This window comes from Canis aureus, unplaced genomic scaffold (assembly GCF_053574225.1).
Source record: "Canis aureus isolate CA01 unplaced genomic scaffold, VMU_Caureus_v.1.0 NW_027326501.1_RagTag, whole genome shotgun sequence".
In the NCBI taxonomy this organism is placed as follows: domain Eukaryota; kingdom Metazoa; phylum Chordata; class Mammalia; order Carnivora; family Canidae; genus Canis; species Canis aureus.
The window spans coordinates 34,200-54,958 of NW_027554419.1; the positions used below are offsets into that span (position 1 = coordinate 34,200).

General features: G+C 45.7%; 1 long non-coding RNA gene across 1 annotated transcript; it reads right to left on the reverse strand.

The window, feature by feature from the left end:
* Nucleotides 1–515: 515 nt before the first annotated feature.
* Nucleotides 516–17,731, reverse strand: LOC144309547 (uncharacterized). Its single transcript, XR_013375511.1, has 3 exons — nt 17,576–17,731; nt 1,873–2,009; nt 516–842 (listed from the first exon to the last, which is right to left on the reverse strand). It is a non-coding gene; the product is annotated as an uncharacterized LOC144309547 (long non-coding RNA).
* Nucleotides 17,732–20,759: the final 3,028 nt, after the last annotated feature.

Sequence of the window (20,759 nt, forward strand, 5' to 3'; positions counted from 1 at the left end):
CTCGGGTGCCCCCTGCGGGACACTCAGGTGCTGCAGGAGGCCATGCAGGAGGAGTTGGGTGCTCCAGAGGCCGCACCTGCCTCATCCAGGCTCCAGCTGTGGCCTGTTAGCATCGGAAACATCTCACTGAAACGGAGCCCAACACCCGGTTTCCCCAGAAATACTTAAGGACAAGGAATTGGAGCCCACAGGACACGAAATGAAATGTGGACCAGACTTTTACCACATCCTGCAAAACTCACTCAACCCTCTTCCACTGTGGGTGGGACTGCGGGCTAGTGCAGCCGCCCTGGACAGTGTGGAGGCTCCTCAGGATGTTACAAATAGAGCCGACCTGCGACCAGCAGGTGTATGGCCTGGAGCTCACTCCGATGATACAGATGCAGTGAGACGTCGGACAACTGCACCCAGTGTCCACAGCAGCCGGGTCCACAGTAGCCACACTTTGGGAGGAGTCTTGGTGCCCTCAGGCAGATGTTGGATAAAGAGGATGGGAGATAGATGATGGTCATAGAGAGAGGAATGGTACTCAGCTATCAAAGAGAAGGAAATCTTGACATTTGCAATGACGTGGATAGAACTAGAGGGATCATGTTAAGTGAAATAAATCAGTCGGGAAAGAGAATGACCGTGTGGTGTCATTCATAGGTGGAATTAAAGAAGCAAAGCAGATAACAACTGTAAAGGGAAGGAAAAACAAATATGATAAAAACAGATGCAGGAAATACAGACTCTTAATGAAAGGAAACAAACTGAGGGCCGCTGGAGTTTGGGGATAACAGGGGAGGTGTTATCACGTGCACTGCTGTTATCTCCAACTGGTGAATCCCTGAATTCTTCCTCTGAAAGTATAACACACTATACATTAATTAAATGGGTTTAAATTAATTTAAGTTAAAAAATCATTTGTATCAGAGCACATTTCCTTCTAGACTCTCAGTTTTGCTCATTCAGCTTATACCGGGACCACCCACCGTGAGTCTGGTTTGTCGAAATAGGCTCCATGCCTCGTCCATGGCCTAGCCCAGGGTAGAACTCATGACCCCTGAGATCAGGACCGGAGGTGAGGTCAGGAGTCGGATGCTTAACCAACGGAGCCAGCTGGGGGTCCGAGAACCACACTGCTTTATCCTGTATCTGTGTGACATCATTTGAAATAGGAAAGTGCTGCGTCCCGCTCTCTCAGGCTCTCCAATACTGATTTGCTGTCCGGGGTCATTTGTGGGGGCGGATGGATGTTATGGGTTTTTTTTTCCTATTTATAGGATCTGCCACCATGATTTTGATAGGAATGACAATGAAATAGAAGGTGGCTTCAGGAACTGCGGACATTTTCACAAGATGAGGCTCCCACCCCACGAGCCCAGGATGGCCTCCCAGAGCCTGGTATGGCTCAGCGCACAAGTCTTGTGCTCCTTTGGTTCAGTCTCATTATTAATTGAGAATGGAGAAGGGAGTCATATCCTTCATTTCCTTCCTGAGTGCTCATTGTCGGGACACAGCAAGGCTACTCTGTTCTGTAGGGTAAGTTTGTGTCCCGTGACTTTACTGAACTCACTCCTTAGTTCTAACAGGTTTTGGTGGAGGCTCTCGGGTTTCATGCTTCTAGTACCGCATCTTCAGCATATAGGGAGAGTGTGACGTCCCCCTTCCAGGTGTGGAACCTTTGCTGTTTACAGTTTAATGTCCTAGAAAGCCCCACAATAGAATCAAAACTGAGCCCAGGACAAGGACAGGAAGGCCCTATTAGAATGAGAACAGAGCTCAATGCCCTTGAAGGCCCCATATCAAAATGTACACAGAACTTGAGGAATTGCTCCAGCCCTTCTGGAGGTCCCCGAGACTAGCCCTTAAAACTAAGCAAAAACCCACCTTGGGGTCCAAGTCCCTGCTCTGCTGTGTCGGGTATACTTGGACACAAGCTCGATCTTGTAAATTAACCCTCGTGTGTTTGCATTCGTGTCGACTTCTCGGTGGTTTCTCATATTCGCAATCTTGGGCACAACAGTCTGAGATAAAAAAACAAAACCAAAAGAAACTTGGACGAGGGCAGAGTGAAAGCAGGGTTCTAAGAGAATCGGCAGAGACCCAGGGGCTTCGCGGCTCTTCTGTGGTGGGCCTGCAGACTGGGGGGGCAGGATGCTCAGCCCCAGAGCAAGAGGACCCAGCGTCCCCACCCTCATCCCTCCCATCAGCGCTGAGTCTCAGGCATCAGCGCAGTGCGACCCACTGGAGGCCAGAGGCGCTAAAGCCCACCCCACCTCTGACCCCACAGGTGCATCTCTCAGGCAGATGTGCACCTGACAATCAGCGCCATGGCCCATTCCCAGACCCCACACAGACCACTCGCTGCCACCAAGCTGTTGGACCACAGAGGCTGCAGAGCTTCAGCTCTGCCTGGAAAGTAGGGTCTAGCTTCCTTTGTACTTTGTGCTTTATTTTCATGTATTTTCTTTGATTCTATTTTATAAATTGCCTTATTTTAATTTTTATGTATGTACCTTATATGTTTCTTATGTTTAGTTTCATGGTACTTTAATTGTGTTTCTTATTTTGGGATTTAGAATCTTTTAACAAGCAGGCCAAAATAATCTGGTGTTCTTTTAGGAGGGCAGTTTTTATTGTTTTTCTTGGTTTTTCTTTTTCTTCCTTCTTTCTTTTTTGGAAAAAAATAATGAGATGGAGAAGTTCAACTCCATAAAATAACATGAGGTAGTACTCAAAGCCAGGAAGTTCATCTATTCACATATATGATGTCTAAATACAGTTTAAAACAATGATTATAAAGATAGCAGCTGGGCTGGAAAAAGCGCAGAAGAAAACTAGAGAATCCCTTACTGTAGAAATAAAAGAACTAAAATCTAGTCAAGCCAACGTTAAAAATGCTATAACTGACATGCAGTCCCAAGTGGAAGCCTTAAAAACAAGGAAGGTTATGGACCACAGAGGCAGACTTGGGAACTCAGCCACTTATTAAAGCAATAACATTCATATCATAGTAGACTCAGAAGATGAAGAGAGAGAAAAGGTGGGCCTTGATCAGCCATTATAAATGACAAATACCCACCATTTGCTTCAAGGTGGATGTAACTGGATGGTATTATGCTGAGTGAAGTAACTCAATCGGAGAAGGACAAACATTGTATGTTCTCATTCACTTGGGGAATATAAATAATAGTGAAAGGGAATATAAGGGAAGGGAGAAGGAATGTGTGGGAAATATCAGAAAGGGAACAGAACATAAAGACTCCTAACTCAGGATCCCTGGGTGGCGCAGCGGTTTGGCGCCGGCCTTTGGCCCAAGGCGCGATCCTGGAGACCCGGGATCAAATCCCACGTCGGGCTCCCGGTGCATGGAGCCTGCTTCTCCCTCTGCCTGTGTCTCTGCCTCATTCTCTCTCTCTCTCTGTGACTATCACAAATAAATAAAAATTTAATAAAAAGACTCCTAACTCTGGGAATTGAACTAGGGGTGATGGTAGGGGAGGAGGGCTGGGGTGGGGGTGAATGTGTGATGGGCACTGAGGGGGGCACTTGACGGGATGAGCACTGGGTGTTATTCTGTATGTGGGCAAATTGAACACACATAAAAAAATAAATTTATTATTAAGAAAAAAAAAAGAAGGAAGAAAAAGTGGCACCTGGGTGGCTCAGTCAGTTAAGCTTCTGACTTAGGCTCAGATCATGATACAGGTCCAAGGAAGGCTCCCTGTTCAGCAGGGAACCTACTTCTCCCTCTCCCTCTGCCCGTCTTGCTCATGGTTTTTCTCTCCTCTCTCAATTAATTAAATAAAGTCTTTGAAAAAGACACAAACAAACCCAGAATGAAGAGAAATCACCCATGTAGAAGAATTTCAAACAATTTGTGCAGACATTCCACCCTCAAGTTCATGAGCATAGCTTCCCACTCTTATGTGTGCAATACACATAGTAACTTCCTTCTACAAAATATATTATGAGAAACTTAAAAAAATAATGATAATGTAATAGTAATAATAATAATAATAATAATAATAATAAGAAGAAGAAGAAGAAGAAGAAGAAGAACAATAAAGAATCACTTTACTACGGAGAAACCTGACAAACACTACATCAGCAAAATGATCAGATCGATACCAAGACTGATAAATTTGTTGATAGTATCTCTTCTTTATATAATAAAAATAGCAATATATCTCTGTATATAATCCACAAAAACAGTTCAATCATGAGATAAACAACAGACATGTCCCAACTGAGGGAAATTTTACAAATTACTCTACTTCTCAAAGCGTTCCAGTTAAACGACAACAAGGAAAGGCTGAAAGACTGTCACAATCCAGAGGAGCCTAAGGAAACAGGAGGACAAATGGAGTGTGATATGAGGAATGGTAACTCAGCAAAAACTATGGAAATCTGAATAAAGTATTGTCCCTGGTTAATGCAAATATTTTAATATTGATTCATTAGCTAATATTTGAACCGTACTAATATAACATATCCATAATTGGAAATATTGAGTGCAAGTGCATGAGAATTCTCTTAGTATCTTCTCAATTTCCCTACAAATCTTTGTTTTATTTTCTAATAAATAAGATTTATTTTGAAAATTGACTTAAATAAATCAGGCTCCAAGTGTGAAGACATTTCAAGAATAGTTAACATTTGCCTTATTCTTAAGGAGTTCCTTCGTTAGGAACAAAGTAAAAATTTTATATCAGAAGGAAAGAAAAACACTTATGAACACGTACAATGCTTCCTCAACCTGAAAAGCAGGAAAACATAATGAATAGCAAAAATCACCTAAAAATACTTCTATTATAATAGACACCATATTGCAAGTGCATTTAAAATTAGCAAGGCATAACATTTATCTCCTTGACATTTGTCTTCCAAAGAGTTCACAGTGTTTCAGTGTCAGTTGAAACAGGGGAAGAATTTCAGGGAAGAATCCTTCACATAATAATAGGACCATTGGTAATAATGTCTCTCAGTTATTTCCAAATCCATAAAGATGCATTTTCTGATGAGTGACTGAGCTGCGAAGAAATAGTTGAGAAAGCCTCATCCCTCTGAATTACTAGTGTCAGAATATTTTAACAATACTACCACGGATAGTACATTATCCATATTAACAGTCAATACGTCTCAGATTGGAATCTGAGCAATCAGATGTGCAGAGAAAAAACGCTTTGATTGCTCCTCATCTTTTAAAGGCAAAGGAGAACTTTTCTATGTACAAAGTCAGTTGTCAAGATAGCCTTAGGGAATAAGAGTCTGCAGCATCAAATCACGCTGCATAGCCGAGACGCCCGATCTCCAGGTCTTCCTGATCCCAAATCCCTGGGTTTGTCCCCCAACACAGGCTGCCACGCTGAGGTCATTTGCAATTGCTCTCTTAGGAGCTCCGGGGAGGGCGGCAGGAGCTAGAAAGTATGGGACGGGACGTGGGGAGGCCGAGAACATTACGGCCATTCCACTTTAAGTTCAGCATTTGCACAAGTCCAGCAATCCCAGTCCCCTGTGAAGAAGAGCTGAAATTTACATGACTTCAGTTACAGGAGAAAAACAAAAATTTACAGCTTAATGTCCTAGAATGCCCCAGAATAGAATAAAAACTGAGCCGAAGCCAAGGGCTGGAAGCCCCTATTAGAATGAGAAGAGAGCTCAATGCCCTTGAAGGCCCCATATCAAAATGTGAACCGTACTTGAGGAATTGCTCCAGCCCTTCTGGAGGTCCCCAAGACCAGCCCTTAAAACTAGGCTAAAACTGTCCTCAGGGTCCAAATCCCTGCTCCACTCTGTGGGGAATACTTGGACCCATGCTCGAGTTTGTAAAACAACCCTCGTTTGTTTGCATCAGTGTCGGCTCCTTAGTGGTTTCTTGGATTCGCCATCTTGTGCACAACACCCCCATGTCCCCTTCCCACCTGGACTGACTCCCTGTCCCCTCCCATCCAGGCTGACCCTCAGTCACCTCCCCGTCCACAACAGCTGGGCACAGGCCCTCACACAGGTCCATGGGCATGCTGGGCACTCCCGCCATCCCTGGCCTCCCAGGGGAAGGAAGGAGGATTCAGCAGGACACACTCCCATGGTGGCCCCTGGGCTCCCTGCCCAGGGTGGCACCTGGTGACATGTCAGCGTCTGAGTCCCTGATGCTGGCTCCTCCTCCCTGGTATTCCTACAGGAAATGAAGTAAGAGGCCCTGGTCTCCTCCAGGGACATCAAGCAGGTGGACATGGACATCAACATGACATTCAGCAGTCACATAATGTTTTGGGACTACTACCGGGTAGTATGAGGCTGAGGTGCCAGGGGGGATTGGGACCCGGGGGAGGACTGGTGGCTTCTGAGTAGGGAACATGGGGCTTTGAGGCCGGGGGAAGAACAGCAGCCAACAAAACACGGCAGCATGAAAGGGTGCTGGGGATGACCTCTGTGCCCCCACACCCAGTGTCTCAGGTCAGGAGTGTCTCAGGAGGTCACTAGGATGGGTCGTCCAGGGCTTGCCATGGGAGCTGAACCCCAAAGGGGTAACGGACGGCACCCTGAAACCAGGTGCCTGGGTGGGGGCCATGGGGGGCATTAAGGGGACCTGGGGGCAGGTTGCATGGCTGTGACTGGAGGAGGACACACATCGATCCGATGAGGGTCGGAAGGGTCAGAGTGACACCCACCCACGGTGCTTTATATATTTTGAAATTCTATGCATTTAATTTGAGACAATTTGCAATTTGTAAACATACATAGTATGATGACCCCCAGATAATGCACCCGGTCCAGCCAGGGCCCTGCACTGACCACCCGGGACCCCTGGGGCAGGTGTCACAATAAACCCCAGACTGTGGTCGCCTTTATCTGTAGATGTCTTGGTGTGCATCTTAAAGAAAGGGGATGCCCTGTGTCCGCAGGCCCTCCACGCCATCCCCCTCACTCCCTACCCATACACTATCCCCCTACATCATTATCCCTCATGGCATCCCCCCTACACCATCCCCCTCAAACCCACACACCCCCACACAAACCCCACCCACACTATACCCCAACACCATCCCCCCTACACCATCCCCCTCAATCCACCACCATCATACCCCTGCCCCAAAATCATCCATTCACACACCATCGCCCCCCAGCAAGGACCCAGTGCAGGTGCACCTTGTGGGACATGCTCAACCTCCCCGTGGTTCTCTGGACAGCCTGCTACCATCAGAAGCCCGGTGTCCCATAGAGTGTCCAGGGGTTTCAGGGAGGAGGAAAGACAGGGAGCCCCCGACAGGGTGGGTGCAGGTAGGTGGAGCAGAGGAAGCACTGTGCCCTGCCTCCTCCCACTCTTCCTCCTGGAGGGCGGCACAACCTGCACAGGACACCAGCCCCTAACCCAGAGGGACCTGGGCTGACTTGGGCCCAGGCTCTTGGGGGTTGGGTTGATTTGAGTCCCCACCAGTCCCAACTTAAGGACTAATGGAATCAGGCCCCATGGCCCTGGCCAGCCCTGGATTCTGTCCCCGGGCTGAGCAAGCCCTCTCACAGCTGGATGTGGCCTCCTGGGCCCTGGGCGTGCCCCACAGATACAGGTCGCTGATCTAGGGCAGCCCTGGGGACCCCGGGACACACCAGTGTGGGGAGAGAAGGGGTAAGCCGGTGGGCCTCACCCTCACCCACACCAGGAGGCAGGCTCCTCCAGATACTGGGGCCCCGGAGAGCCCAGGCCGGGGTCCAGCTGCCCTGCGGGGACCCAGAGCAGGAGCTCATGAACTGCAGGTCCAGGTCAGCTCTGCTGTCCTCAGAACCGTCAATCAGGCTGAAACCTCAGGACACTCACCCCCACACGGAGTCCACACATGCTCCCAGGTGGGGGACTCCAGCACCCGCCCCCCCACCCCATGTGATTCTTGCCCCCCCTTAAAGGACAGAAAGGTCTCCTTCCCCAGGGGAAGGCATGAACTCATGGCTCTGAGCCCTTTGCTGTAGAAACTCAATAAAGTGTTGTGGTGTGAAAATGCAGAGCCAGCCCATTTCTGTGTCTCCCAGAACTATGTGCTTGGGGCATGGAGAGACCCCAGAGAGGAGGATGGGGCACTACCTAGGCCCCAACCAGCCCCTGCAGGGGCGCCACCAGGCACACACAGCTGATGTCCCCACATGCCTTCCAGTGCAACCAGACCCTCTGCTGGACATGAGAATGTGGCCGAGCCAAAACTTCCAGCTCTGCTGACCCTCCAGCTGAAAGTTCCTGCATGAGTGAGCCCCGGCGTGGCCAGGAGAGCCCAGTTAGCCGCCCAGCGCCAGCACCAGAAATGATGTTCTGCCAACCATTTCGGGGTTTTGCGTGACCCAGCCAGAGGATCTGATAGTTGCATGGGATAGCTGCATGTGATAGACACACACGCATCTCAAAACCAACAAAAGTCGGAATCCTCCCAATGTTGTCAAACAGGAGCCAGATGGTTACATACACTACACTGTGGTCTCCAATAGGATATTTGGAAAAATGCTATAAGCCATGACTGCAGAGGTGTTGGACGCATGGAATGTTTTTGCAGTGTTCCAACAGGGAGGGCAGAGGGGCAGGAAGCATCCTCTGGAGTGGGGGGGCCCTCCTAGGAAAGGACACCAGGTCCTTGTGAAGGCTACGGAGGGTGAAATCTCCTCCTCTCTTTCTGCTTCTGGTTTTCATCCTAAATGCCATTTTCCTCAATCATATTAGCAAGAATTTATTTTATGTTTTAAATTTCTTTTTATTGGAGTCCAATTTGTATGAATTCTTTCTTCAGCAAAGGTGTCATACAGGAGAGGCGAGTGAAAGATTTTCCCAGACAGGCAACATATAAAGGAGTTCATGACCACTTAACCAATCCAGTAAGGAATTTTAAGAGGGACTCTTCTAGTTGGGGAAAAAAAGAGACCAAAAGCAACAAAGACAAGAAAGGCCCAGAGAACGTCACCAGAAACACCAACTCTTCCGGGAACACAAATGCACAAACTTCATATCTTTGTTTTTTTTTTTAATATTTTTTCAATTTTTATTTATTTATGATAGTCACAGAGAGAGAGAGAGAGAGAGAGAGAGAGAGAGAGAGAGGCAGAGACACAGGCCGAGGGAGAAGCAGGCTTCATGCACCGGGAGCCCGATGTGGGATTCGATCCCGGGTCCCCAGGATCGCGCCCTGGGCCAAAGGCAGGCGCCAAACCGCTGCACCACCCAGGGATCCCAAACTTCATATCTTTGAATAATCACTCTGAATGCTGATAGACTAAATGCTCCAATAAAAAGATATAGGGTATCAGAGTGGCTTAAAAAACAGGATCCGGGATGTCTGGGTGGCTCAGGGGTTGAGCCTCTGCCTTTGACTCAGGGTGTGATCCTGAAGTCTTGGATCGAGTCCCATATTGGGCTCCTGGTGGGGAGCCTGTTTCTCTCTCTGCCTAATTTTCTGCCCCCCCTCAGTCTCGCTCTCTCTCACACTATCATAAATAAAATTATTATTAAAAAAACAACATCCATCTGTACGCTGCCTACAAGATGCTCACCTTAGAGCTATAGACACCAACAGATTGAAAGTCAGGGGATGGAAAATCACCTATTACGCTAATGGATATCAAAAGAAAGATGGAGGACCCATACTTATATCAAACAAATTAGATTTGAAAACACACCTGGGGGACACCTGGTGGCTCAGTGGTTGAGCATCTGCCTTCGGCTCAGGGTGTGATTCTGGGATCTCAGGATCGAGTCCCACATCATCCTCCCTTTGGGGAGCCTGCCTCTCACTCTGCTATGTTCCTTCCTCTGCTTCTCTGTGTAATTCTCATGAATAAATAAATAAAGATTTTAAATTTCTAAAAAGAAAGAACAAATACTGTAAGAAGAGATGAAGAAGGGCATTATTTCATAATTAAAAAGACTCTCTGTCATGATAAAACAACTAAATATTTATGCTGCCAACATGGGAGTACCTAAATATAGAAACCACTGTTGGTGGGAATGTGAACTGATGTAGCCACTCAGGAAATCTATGTGGAGGTTCCTCAATGAGATAAAAATAGACCTGCACAACGACCCAGAAATTGCACTGTTGGGGATTTACCGCAAAGATTCAGATGCAATGAAACGCCGGGACACCTGCACCCCGATGTTTATATTAGGAATGTCCACAATAGCCAAACTGTGGAAGGAGCCTCGATGTCCATCGAAAGTTGAATGGATAAAGAAGATGTGGTTTATGTATACAATGGAATATTACTCAGCCATTAGAAATGGACTGCTCCCGAGTTACTGCGTGGGCTGAATACAGGTTTCCAGAGCTGGCTGTTGCCACTGGGGTTGTTCCTCCTGCGGCCTCACGGGGTAAACGAACCGCACTGAGCCCTGCACCAGGCAGGACACAGAGCAGCTCCCCCAAGTGCTAACATCTGTAAATCCACACAACAGGCCCCTCCCCTGGAAGACCAGCTAGACGGACAAGTTCCAGGGGAAGTCAAGGAACTTAAAGTATACAGAATCAGAAGATACCCCCCATGTTTTTTTTATTTATGATTGCTTCCCCCACCCTTTTTCCCCATTTTCTTTCTTTTCTTTCTTTTTTTATTCTCTTTTTTCCTTCTTTCTTCCTTTATTCTTTGCCTTTTTCTCTTTTCTTTCCTTCTTTCTCTCCTCTTTTTTTCTCCTTTTCCCAATCAATTTGTTTTTGGCCACTCGGCACTCAGGAAAATGACTAGAAGGAAAACCTAACCTCAAAAGAAAGAATCAGAAACAGTCGTCTCTCCCACAGAGTTACAAAATAAGGATTACAATTCAATGTCAGAAAGCAAATTCAGAAGCACTATTATACAGCTACTGGTGGCTCGAGAAAAAAGCATAAAGGACTCAAGAGACTTCATGACTGCAGAATTTAGATCCAATCAGGCCGAAATGAAAAATCAATTGAATGAGATGCAATCCAAACTGGAAGTCCTAACGATGAGGCATAACGAGGTGGAAGAACGAATGAGTGACATAGAAGACAAGTTGATGGCAAAGAGAGAAACTGAGGAAAAAAGAGACAGACAATTAAATGACATGGAAGACAGATTAAGGGAAATAAGCGACAGCCTGCGGAAGAAAAACCTACGTGTAATTGGGATTCCCAAGGGCGCCAAAATGGACAGAGGGCCAGAATAAGTATTTGAACAAATAATAGCTGAAAACATTCCTAATCTGGGAAGGGAAACAGGAGTTCAGATGCAGGAAATAGAGAGATCCCCCCCTTAAATCAATAATAACCATCCAACACCTCGACATTTAATAGGGAAACTTGCAAATTCCAAAGATAAAGAGAAGATCTTTAAGCAGCAAGAGACAAGAAAATCCTGACCTTTATGGGGAGGAGCATTAGGGTAACAGCAGACCTCTCCATAGCAACCTGGCAGCCCAGAAAGTGCTGGCAGGATATATTCAGGGTCATCAATGAGAATAACATGCAACCGAGAATACTTTATCCAGCAAGGCTCTCATTCAAAATGGAAGGAGAGATAAAGAGCTTCCAAGACAGGCAGGAACTGAAAGAATATGTGACCTCCAAACCAACTCTGCAAGAAATTTTAAGGGGGACTCTTAAAATTCCCCTTTAAGAAGAAGCTCAGTGGAACAATCCACAAAAACAAGGACTGAATAGATATCATGAAGACGCTAAACTCATATCTGTCGATAGTAACTCTGAACGTGAATGGGCTTAATGACCCCATCAAAAGGCGCAGGGTTTCAGACTGGATAAAAAAACAAGACCCATCTATTTGCTGTCTACAAGAGACTCATATTAGACAGAAGGACACCGACAACCTGAAAATAAAATGTTGGAGAACTATTTACCATTCAAAAGGTCCTCAAAAGAAAGCAGGGGTAGCCATCCTTATATCAGAAAAACTAAAATTTACCCCGAAGAGTGTAGTGAGAGATGAAGAGGGACACTAAATCATACTTAAGGGATCTATCCCACAAGAAGACTTAACAATCCTCAACATATGCCCCGAATGTGGGAGCTGCCAAGTATTTAAACCAATTAATAACCATAGTGAAGAAATACTTAGATAATAATACACTTATACTTGGTGACTTCAATCTAGCTCTTTCTACCCTCGATAGGTCTCTAAGCACAACATCTCCAAAGAAAAAAAGAGCTTTAAATGATACACTGGACCAGATGGATTTCACAGAAATCTACAGAACTTTACATCCAAACTCAACTGAATACACATTCTTCTCAGGTGTACATGGAACTTTCTCCAGAATAGACCACATACTGGGTCACAAATAGGGTCTGAACCGATACCAAGGGATTGGGATCATCCCCTGCATATTCTCAGACCATAATGCCTTGAAATTAGAACTAAATCACAACAAGAAGTTTGGAAGGAGCTCAAACACATGGAGGTGAAGGACTATCCTGCTAAAAGATGAAAGGGTCAACCAGGAAATTAAGGAAGAATTAAAAACTTTCATGGAAACTAATGAGAATGAACATACAACCGTTCAAAATCTTTGGGATGCAGCAAAAGCAGTCCTAAGGGGGATATACATCGCAATAAAATCATCCATTCAAAAACTGGAAAGAACTCAAATACAAAAGCTAACCTTACACATAGAGGAGCTAGAAAAAAACAGCAGTTATATCCTACACCCAACAGAAGAAGAGACTTAATTAAAATTCGAGCATGGGATCCCTGGGTGGCGCAGCGGTTTAGCGCCTGCCTTTGGCCCGGGACGTGATCCTGGAGACCCGGGATCGAATCCCACATCGTGCTCCCGGTGCATGGAGCCTGCTTCTCCCTCTGCCTATGTCTCTGCTTCTCTCTCTCTCTGTGACTATCATAAATAAATAAAAAATAAATAAATAAAAATTCAAGCAGAACTCAAGGAAATCGAGACCAGAAGAAATGTGGAACAGATCAACAGAACCAGGAGTTGGTTCTTTGAACAAATTAATAAGATAGATAAACCATTAGCCAACCAGATTAAAAAGAAGGTAGAGAAGACTCAAATTAATAAAATCATGAATGAGAAATGAGAGATCACTACCAACACCAAGGAAACACAAACGATTTTAAAAGCATGTTATGAACAGCTATACGCCAATAAATTAGGCAATCTAGAGGAAATGGGCCCAATCCTAGATAGCCACAAACTACCAACTGGAACAGGAAGAAATAGAAAACCTAAACAGGCCAATAACCAGGGAGGAAATTGAAGCAGTCATCCAAAACCTCCCAAGACACAAAAGTCCAGGGCCAGATGGCTTCCCAGGCGAATTCTATCAAACGTTTAAGGAAGAAACCATACCTATCCTACTAAAGCTGTTTGGAAAGATAGAAAGAGATGGAGTACTTCCAAATTCATTCTATGAGGCCAGCATCACCTTAATTCCAAAACCAGACAAAGACCCCACCAAAAAGGAGAATTACAGACCAATATCCCTGATGAACATGGATGCAAAAATTCTCAACAAGATACTAGCCAATAGGATCCAACAGTACATTAAGAAAATTATTCACCATGACAAAGTAGGATTTATCTCCGAGACACAAGGCTGGTTCAACACTCGTCAAACAATCAATGGGATTCATCGTATCAGCAAAGAAAAACCAAGAACCATATGATCCTCTCATTAGATGCAGAGAAAGCATTTGACAAAATAGAGCATCCATTGCTGATCAAAACACTTCAGAGCGTAGGGATAGAGGGAACATTCCTCGACATCATAAAGGCCATCTACGCAAAACCCACAGCAAATATCATTCTCAATGTGGAAGCACTGGAAGCATTTCCACTAAGATCAGGAACAAGACAGGGATGTCCACTCTCACCACTGCTATTCAACATAGTACTGGAAGTCCTAGCCTCAGCAATAAGACAACAAAAATAAATAAAGGCATTCAAATTGGCAAAGAAGAAGTCAAACTCTCCCTCTTCGCCGATGACATGATACTCTAACTAGAAAACCCAAAAGCCTCCCCCCCCAAGATTGCTAGAACTCATACAGCAATTTGGTAGCATGGCAGGATACAAAATCAATGCCCAGAAATCAATGGCATTTCTATACACTAACAATGAGACTGAAGAAAGAGAAATAGAGGAGGCAATCTGATTTACAATTGCACCCAAAAGCATAAGATACTTAGGAATAAACCTAACAAAGGAGGTAAAGGATCTCAACCATAAACATTATAGAATGCCTCTGAAAGAAATTGAGGAAGACACAAAGAGATGGAAAAATATTCCATGCTCATGGATTGGCAGAATTAATATTGTGAAAAAGTCAATGTTACCCAGGGCAATGTAGACGTTTAATGCAATCCCTATCAAAATACCATGGACTTTCTTCAGAGAGTTAGAACAAACTATTTTAATATTTGTGTGGAATCAGGAAAGACCCCGAATAGCCAGGGGAATTTTAAAAAAGAAAACCATATCTGGGGGCATCACAATGCCAGATTTCAGGTTGTACTACAAAGCTGTGGTCATCAAGACAGTGTGGTACTGGCACAAAAACAGACTCATAGATCAATGGAACGGAATAGAGAACCCAGAAGTGGACACTCAACTTTATGGTCAACTGATATTCAATAAAGTAGGAAAGACTAATCATTGGAAGAAAGACAGTCTCTACGATATACGGTACTGGGAAAATGGACATCCACACTCAGAAGAATGAAACTAGACCACTCTCTTTCACAATACACAAAGATAAACTCAAAATGGATGAAACATCTAAATGTGAGACAAGAATCCATCAAAATCCAAGAGAACTCAGGCAACACCCTTTTTGAACTCGTCCACAGTAAATTCTTGCAAGGTACATCCATGAAGGCAAAAGAAACAAAAGCAAAAATGAACTATTGTTACTTCTTCAAGATAAGAAGCTTTTGCACAGCCAAGGGTACAGTCAACAAAACTAAAAGACAACCTACAGAGTGGGAGAAGATGTTTGCAAAAGACGTATCAGATAAAGGGCTAGTTTCCAAGATCTATAAAGAACTTCTTAAACTCAACACCAAAGAAACAAACAATCCAATCCTGAAATGGGCAAAAGACATGGATAGAAATTTCACAAAGACATAGATATTGCCAACATGCACATGAGAAAATGCTCTGCATCACTTGCCTCAGGGAAATACAAATCAAAACTACAATGAGATACCACCTCACACCAGTGAGCATGGGGAAAATTAACAAGGCAGGAAACCACAAATGTTGGAGAGGATGCGGAGAAAAGGGAACCCTCTTACACTGTTGGTGGGAATGTGAACTGGTGCAGCCACTCTGGAAAACTGTGTGGAGGTTCCTCAAAGAGTTAAAAATAGACCTGCCTACGACCCAGCAATTGCACTCTTGGGGATTTACCCAAAATATTCAGATGCAATGAAATGCCGGGACACGTGCACCCCGATGTGTTTAACAGGAATGTCCACAATAGCGAAACTGTGGACGGACCCATGGTGTCCATCGAAAGATGAATGGATAAAGAAGATATGGTTTATGTATACAATGGAATATTACTCAGCCATTAAAAACGACAAATAACCACCATTTGCCTCGACGTGGATGGAACTGGAGGGTATTATGCTGAGTGAAGTAAGTCAATTGAAGAAGGACAAACATATGTTCTCATTCAATTGGTTAATATAAATAATAGTGAAAGGGAATATAAGGGAATGGAGAAGAAATGTGTGGGAAATATGAGAAAGGGAGACAGAACATAAAGACTCCTAACTCGGGGATCCCTGGGTGGCTCAGCGGTTTAGCGCCTGCCTTTGGCCCAGGGCACGATCCTGGAGTCCCAGCATCGAGTCCCACATCGGGCTCCCGGCATGGAGCCTACTTCTCCTTCCTCCTGTGTCTCTGCCTCTCTCTCTCTCTCTCTCTCTCTATGTCTATCATAAATACATAAATATTTTTAAAAAAAGACTCCTAACTCTGAGAAAGGAACTAGGGATGCTTTAAGGGGAGGAGGGCGGGGGGTGAAGGTGAATGGGTGAAGGGCAGTGAGAGGCGCCCTTGCCGGGATGAGCACTGGGTGTTATTCTGTTTGTTGGTAGATTAAACACCAATAAAAAATAAATTTATTTAAAAAAATGTTCAAACAACTAAATATTTATGCTGATACATGGGAGTACCTAAATATAGAAACCAATTAACAACAAACATACAGGAACTCATTGATAATAATACAATGACAGGGGATTTTAACACCCACTTATGGCAATGGACCGATCGTCTATGCAGAAAATCAAAAGGGGAACAATAACATTGACACACTGGACCACAGGGACTCAACAGATATAGTCTGAACATTTCTTCCTAAAGCAGAATACACATTCCTTTCAAGTGCACATGGGACATTCTCCAGAACAGATAATATCATGTCCCACAAATCAGCCCTTAACAGGTACAACAGGTACAAGAAGGTTGATATCACACCCTTTACATATTTGGACCATGATGCTATGAAACTGGAAGTCGACAGTAAGAAACAAAATTGGACAGACCAAAAATACATGGAGATTATGAACATCCTACTAGAGAATGAATAGAGCAACCAGGAAATTAAAGAGGAAATTTAAAACAAAAAAAAATGAAAACATGTTTCTCCAAACCTCTGGGATGTTGCAAAGGCAGTCCTAAGAGGGAAGTACATAGCAATACAGGCCTATCTCAAGCAACAAGAAGTCTCCAATTCGCAACCTAACCCTACACCCTAAGAGGCTGGAAAAGGAATAGCAAACAAAGCCTAAAGGCTACAGAAAAAGGGAAAAAATAAAGATGAGAGAAGAAATAAACAATGCAGAAAAAACAAAACAGTAGAATGGAATAATGAAACTAAGAGCTGGTTCTCCAAAATAATTAAGAAAATGGATCAAGCCCTAGCCAGTCTTATCAACGAGAAAAGAGAAAACCTAAATAAATAAAATCACAAATGAGAGAAGTGAGATAACAATTAACACCAGAAAAATAAGACAATTATAAGGGAATACTATGAAAGATTATACGCTAACAAACTGGGAGACCTGCAAGAAAAAGACAAATCCCTAGAAATGTGCAAATGAGCACATGTGCAAAACTGAAATAGGAAGAAATGGAAAATATGAACAGACCCATAACTAGCAAAGAAATTGAATCACCAAGGCACCTGGGTGCCTCAGTGATTGAGCATCTGCTTTGGCTCAGGTCATGATCCCAGGGTCCTGGGGGATCACGTCCCACATCAGGCTCCCCGTATGGAGCCTTATTTTCCCACTGCCTATAACTCTGCCCCTCTCTGTCTCTCATGAATAAATAAGTAAAGGTGCAGCCACTGTGGAACAGTCTGGAGGGTCCTCGAGAAGTTAAAAATAGGGGATCCTTGGGTGGCACAGCGGTTTGGCGCCTGCCTTTGGCCCAGGTCGTAATCCTGGAGACCTGGGATCGAATCCCACGTCGGGCTCCCGGGGCATGTAGCCTGCTTCTCCCTCTGCCTGTGTCTCTGCCTCTCTCTCTGTGACTATCATAAAAAAAATTTTTAAAAAGAAGTTAAAAATAGAGCTACCCTATGATTCCAAAATTGCACAACTAGGTACTTACCCTGAGGATACAAAAGTAGTTGAGTAGATTCGAAGAGGAACACGCAGCCCAGTGTTGGTAGCAGCATTGTCAACAACAGCGAAACTGTATAGAGCCCAGATGTCCATCGACAGATGAATGGGCAGAGACGATGTGGTAAATATACACACTGCGACATCACTCGGTCATCAGAAGGGATGAAATGAAGCCATTTACAATGACGTGGGAGAAGTGGAAGGGACTTATGCTAAATGAACTCACTCAGTCAGAGAAAGACAGATACCAAATACCATACAATTGCATTCACATGTGAATTTTAAGAAACCAAACAAACTGGCAAAGGGGCAGAGGGGGGATGAGAGAAGCAAACAAAAAAACACACTCTTAACCACAGAGAATAAACTAATAGATACCAGAGGAAGGGGGGGGAAGGGGAATCAGAGGATGGGCATAGTGGAGGTCACCTCTGACCAGAACGAGGCGTTGTATTCAAGGGTTGAATCACTATGTGGTAAACCTGACACTATATCATACTGTGTTTACAAAGAGGACTTCAAGTAAAAGTTTAAAATAATAATTGGTAGTATTGATGAAACATGTGTGCACAAGAGATAAAATCATAAAAGCAACTGAAAATCCAAAGAGTCTTTAGAGCCACAAATCCCTTCCTTAGCTCAGCTCAGGAGAAGCCTGCCATGCCTATTCTCACCCCAGCAGAAGCCTGGATTTTGACTCTCTGTGGAGGCTGCTGACTTGGTGGAGTCAGGCTATCTTTGAACTCAAAATCTAAATAGAGTGCATAAAACTAAACTGCCCAAGATGCTAGGAATCCCAGTGCAGGCACATGCCAAGACACAAACTCTAACCATACAGAGACATAACCCTAACCCTCCACTTAAGCCTAATGTTAACCTAAACCTTAAACAAGAATTATCACTAATCAAAAACCAAACACAAACCCCAAGACCGAAACACATTCACTGAACCTTCCTGCCAACCCTCACCCTAACTCCTAAACCTATTCTAAACCCTTAACCCTGACGCTTACCTTAAATCTAACCCTAACCCTAACCTCTAACCCTAACCTTATCTTAATGTACTCAAATCCTATTCCTAACCTTAACATGTACCCTAACCCTAACCCTCTAATACTAATCCTATCTCATACCCCAAACTGTACCCTAACATGTACCCTAAAACTAATACCTAACCCACTGCCTAACCCTCTCTTACCCTTTTCCAAAACCATACCCTGACCCTGACCTGACCCTAACCCTAACCCCTACCAAACACTAACCCTAACCGTAGCCCTAACCCTTATCCTAAACCTAACCCTCGCCCTAACCCTAAACCTAGCCCTAACTTTAACTCTTCCCCCTAACCCTAATGACTAACCCAAACTCACACCCTAACCCCTAACCCTAACTGCAAACCTAGCCCAACCCTAACTCTAACCATAACCCAAACCCTAATTCCTAACCTCCTACCCTAATCCCTAAAGTCTAAACCCTAAACCTAACTCTTACTCCTGTCCCTAACCCAAACCCCCTTCCTAACTCCTAACCACTGACCCTTACCCTTAACCCTCACCCTAACCTCTAATCCATAACCATAAGCTTAATCACTAACCCCTAACATCTAACCTAAGCCTAACCACCAAATGCCTCCCCTCCCCTGACCCGACCATTCATTCTACCCATTCACTTACCCTATGGTTCTGAGGAGTCCCTTCTGACATGGACGTGGCCCCAACGGTGCCTCCAGGGTCCTCCAGGGGGTCCTGAGGAAGCCGGGCTCCTGTGAGTGCGCATGTGGCCCCATGTGTTCCAGAGTCATAGTCAGCAGGTCCTGAGTACGCCGGGTCTCCTGTCACCGTGGAGTATGCCTCACATCCTCTGGAAGCCTCACAGCAGGTTCTCAGGAGGCTGGGGGCTCCTCTCAGCCTGGACATGGCCCCACATCCCCCAGAAAACTCACCGCGGGTCCTGAGGAGGCTGTGGGTTCCTGTCAGCCTAGACGCAGCCCCATGTGTCCCGAAGCCAAAGTGCAGGTCCTGAGGAGGACGGGGGTCCTCTCAGTCTTGACGTGGCCCCATATTTTCCTCAGCCTCACCATAAGACCCGAGGAGGCTGGAGGCTCCTGTCAGCATGGACAGGGCCCCAAATCATCCCAAACCTTCACAGTGTGTCCTGAGGTGGCCTGAGACTCCTGTCAGTGTGGATTCGGCATCCACATCTTTCTTAGGCCTCACCACAGACTCTGACAAGGCTGGGGTCTTCTGTCCGCATGGACGCATCCCCATATGTCCCGAAGTCTACACCGGGGGTCCTGAGGACATCAGCGGCCAGTTCTGTGGACGTGGCCCCACATCCTCCCGAAGCGTCACCGCTGGTTCTGAGGTGGCTGGGCTCCGGTCACTGTGGATGCAGCCCCCAGCTTCCAGAAGACTCAACTTATGTCCTGAGGGGCCCGTTAGCTCCTGCCAGAGTGGACGCTGCGCCACATTTTTCAGAAGCCTCCCCGCGTTTCCTGAGGCAGCCCAGGGGCTCCTGTCAACGTGGATGCGGGCCCACATCTTACTGAAGCCTCTCCGCGGGGCCTGCAGCAGCCCAGGAGCTCCTGTCAGGGTGGGTGAGGGCCAACAATTTCCTGAAGCCTCCCAGCAGGACCTGAAGTGGCCCAGGGGCTCCTGTCAGGGTGGGTGTGTACCCACACCTTCCTGAAGCCTCACCGTGTATTCTGAGGAGACCGGGGCTCCTGTCAGTGTGAACGTTGCCCAATATCCCCCTGAAGGCTCCACGCAGGTTCTGAAGAGGCTGTGGCTCATCAGCGTGGATGTGTCCCCACGTCTTCCTCAGGCCTCCCCAGGACAGGCTGGCTCCTGTTAGTGCAGGCAGAGGAGGCCTAATGCGCATGCATACACCCTGGGCGGTGCCTGGGCTCAGGCGCCCCCTGTGGGATGCTCAGACGCTGCAGGAGGCTGCAGGAGGCAGCATGCCAGTCCGTGTCCCACGTCTGCCTCCCTCCAGGCTCCAGCTGTGCCCTGTTACCTTCGGAAACGTCTGATTCAAAAGGAGCCCAACATCCAGTTTCCTCAAAAATACTTAAGGAGAAGGAATTGGAGCCCAAAGGACGCGAAATGAAATGTGGACCAGACTTTTACCACATCCTGTAAAAATCACTCAACCCTCTTCCACTGTGGGCG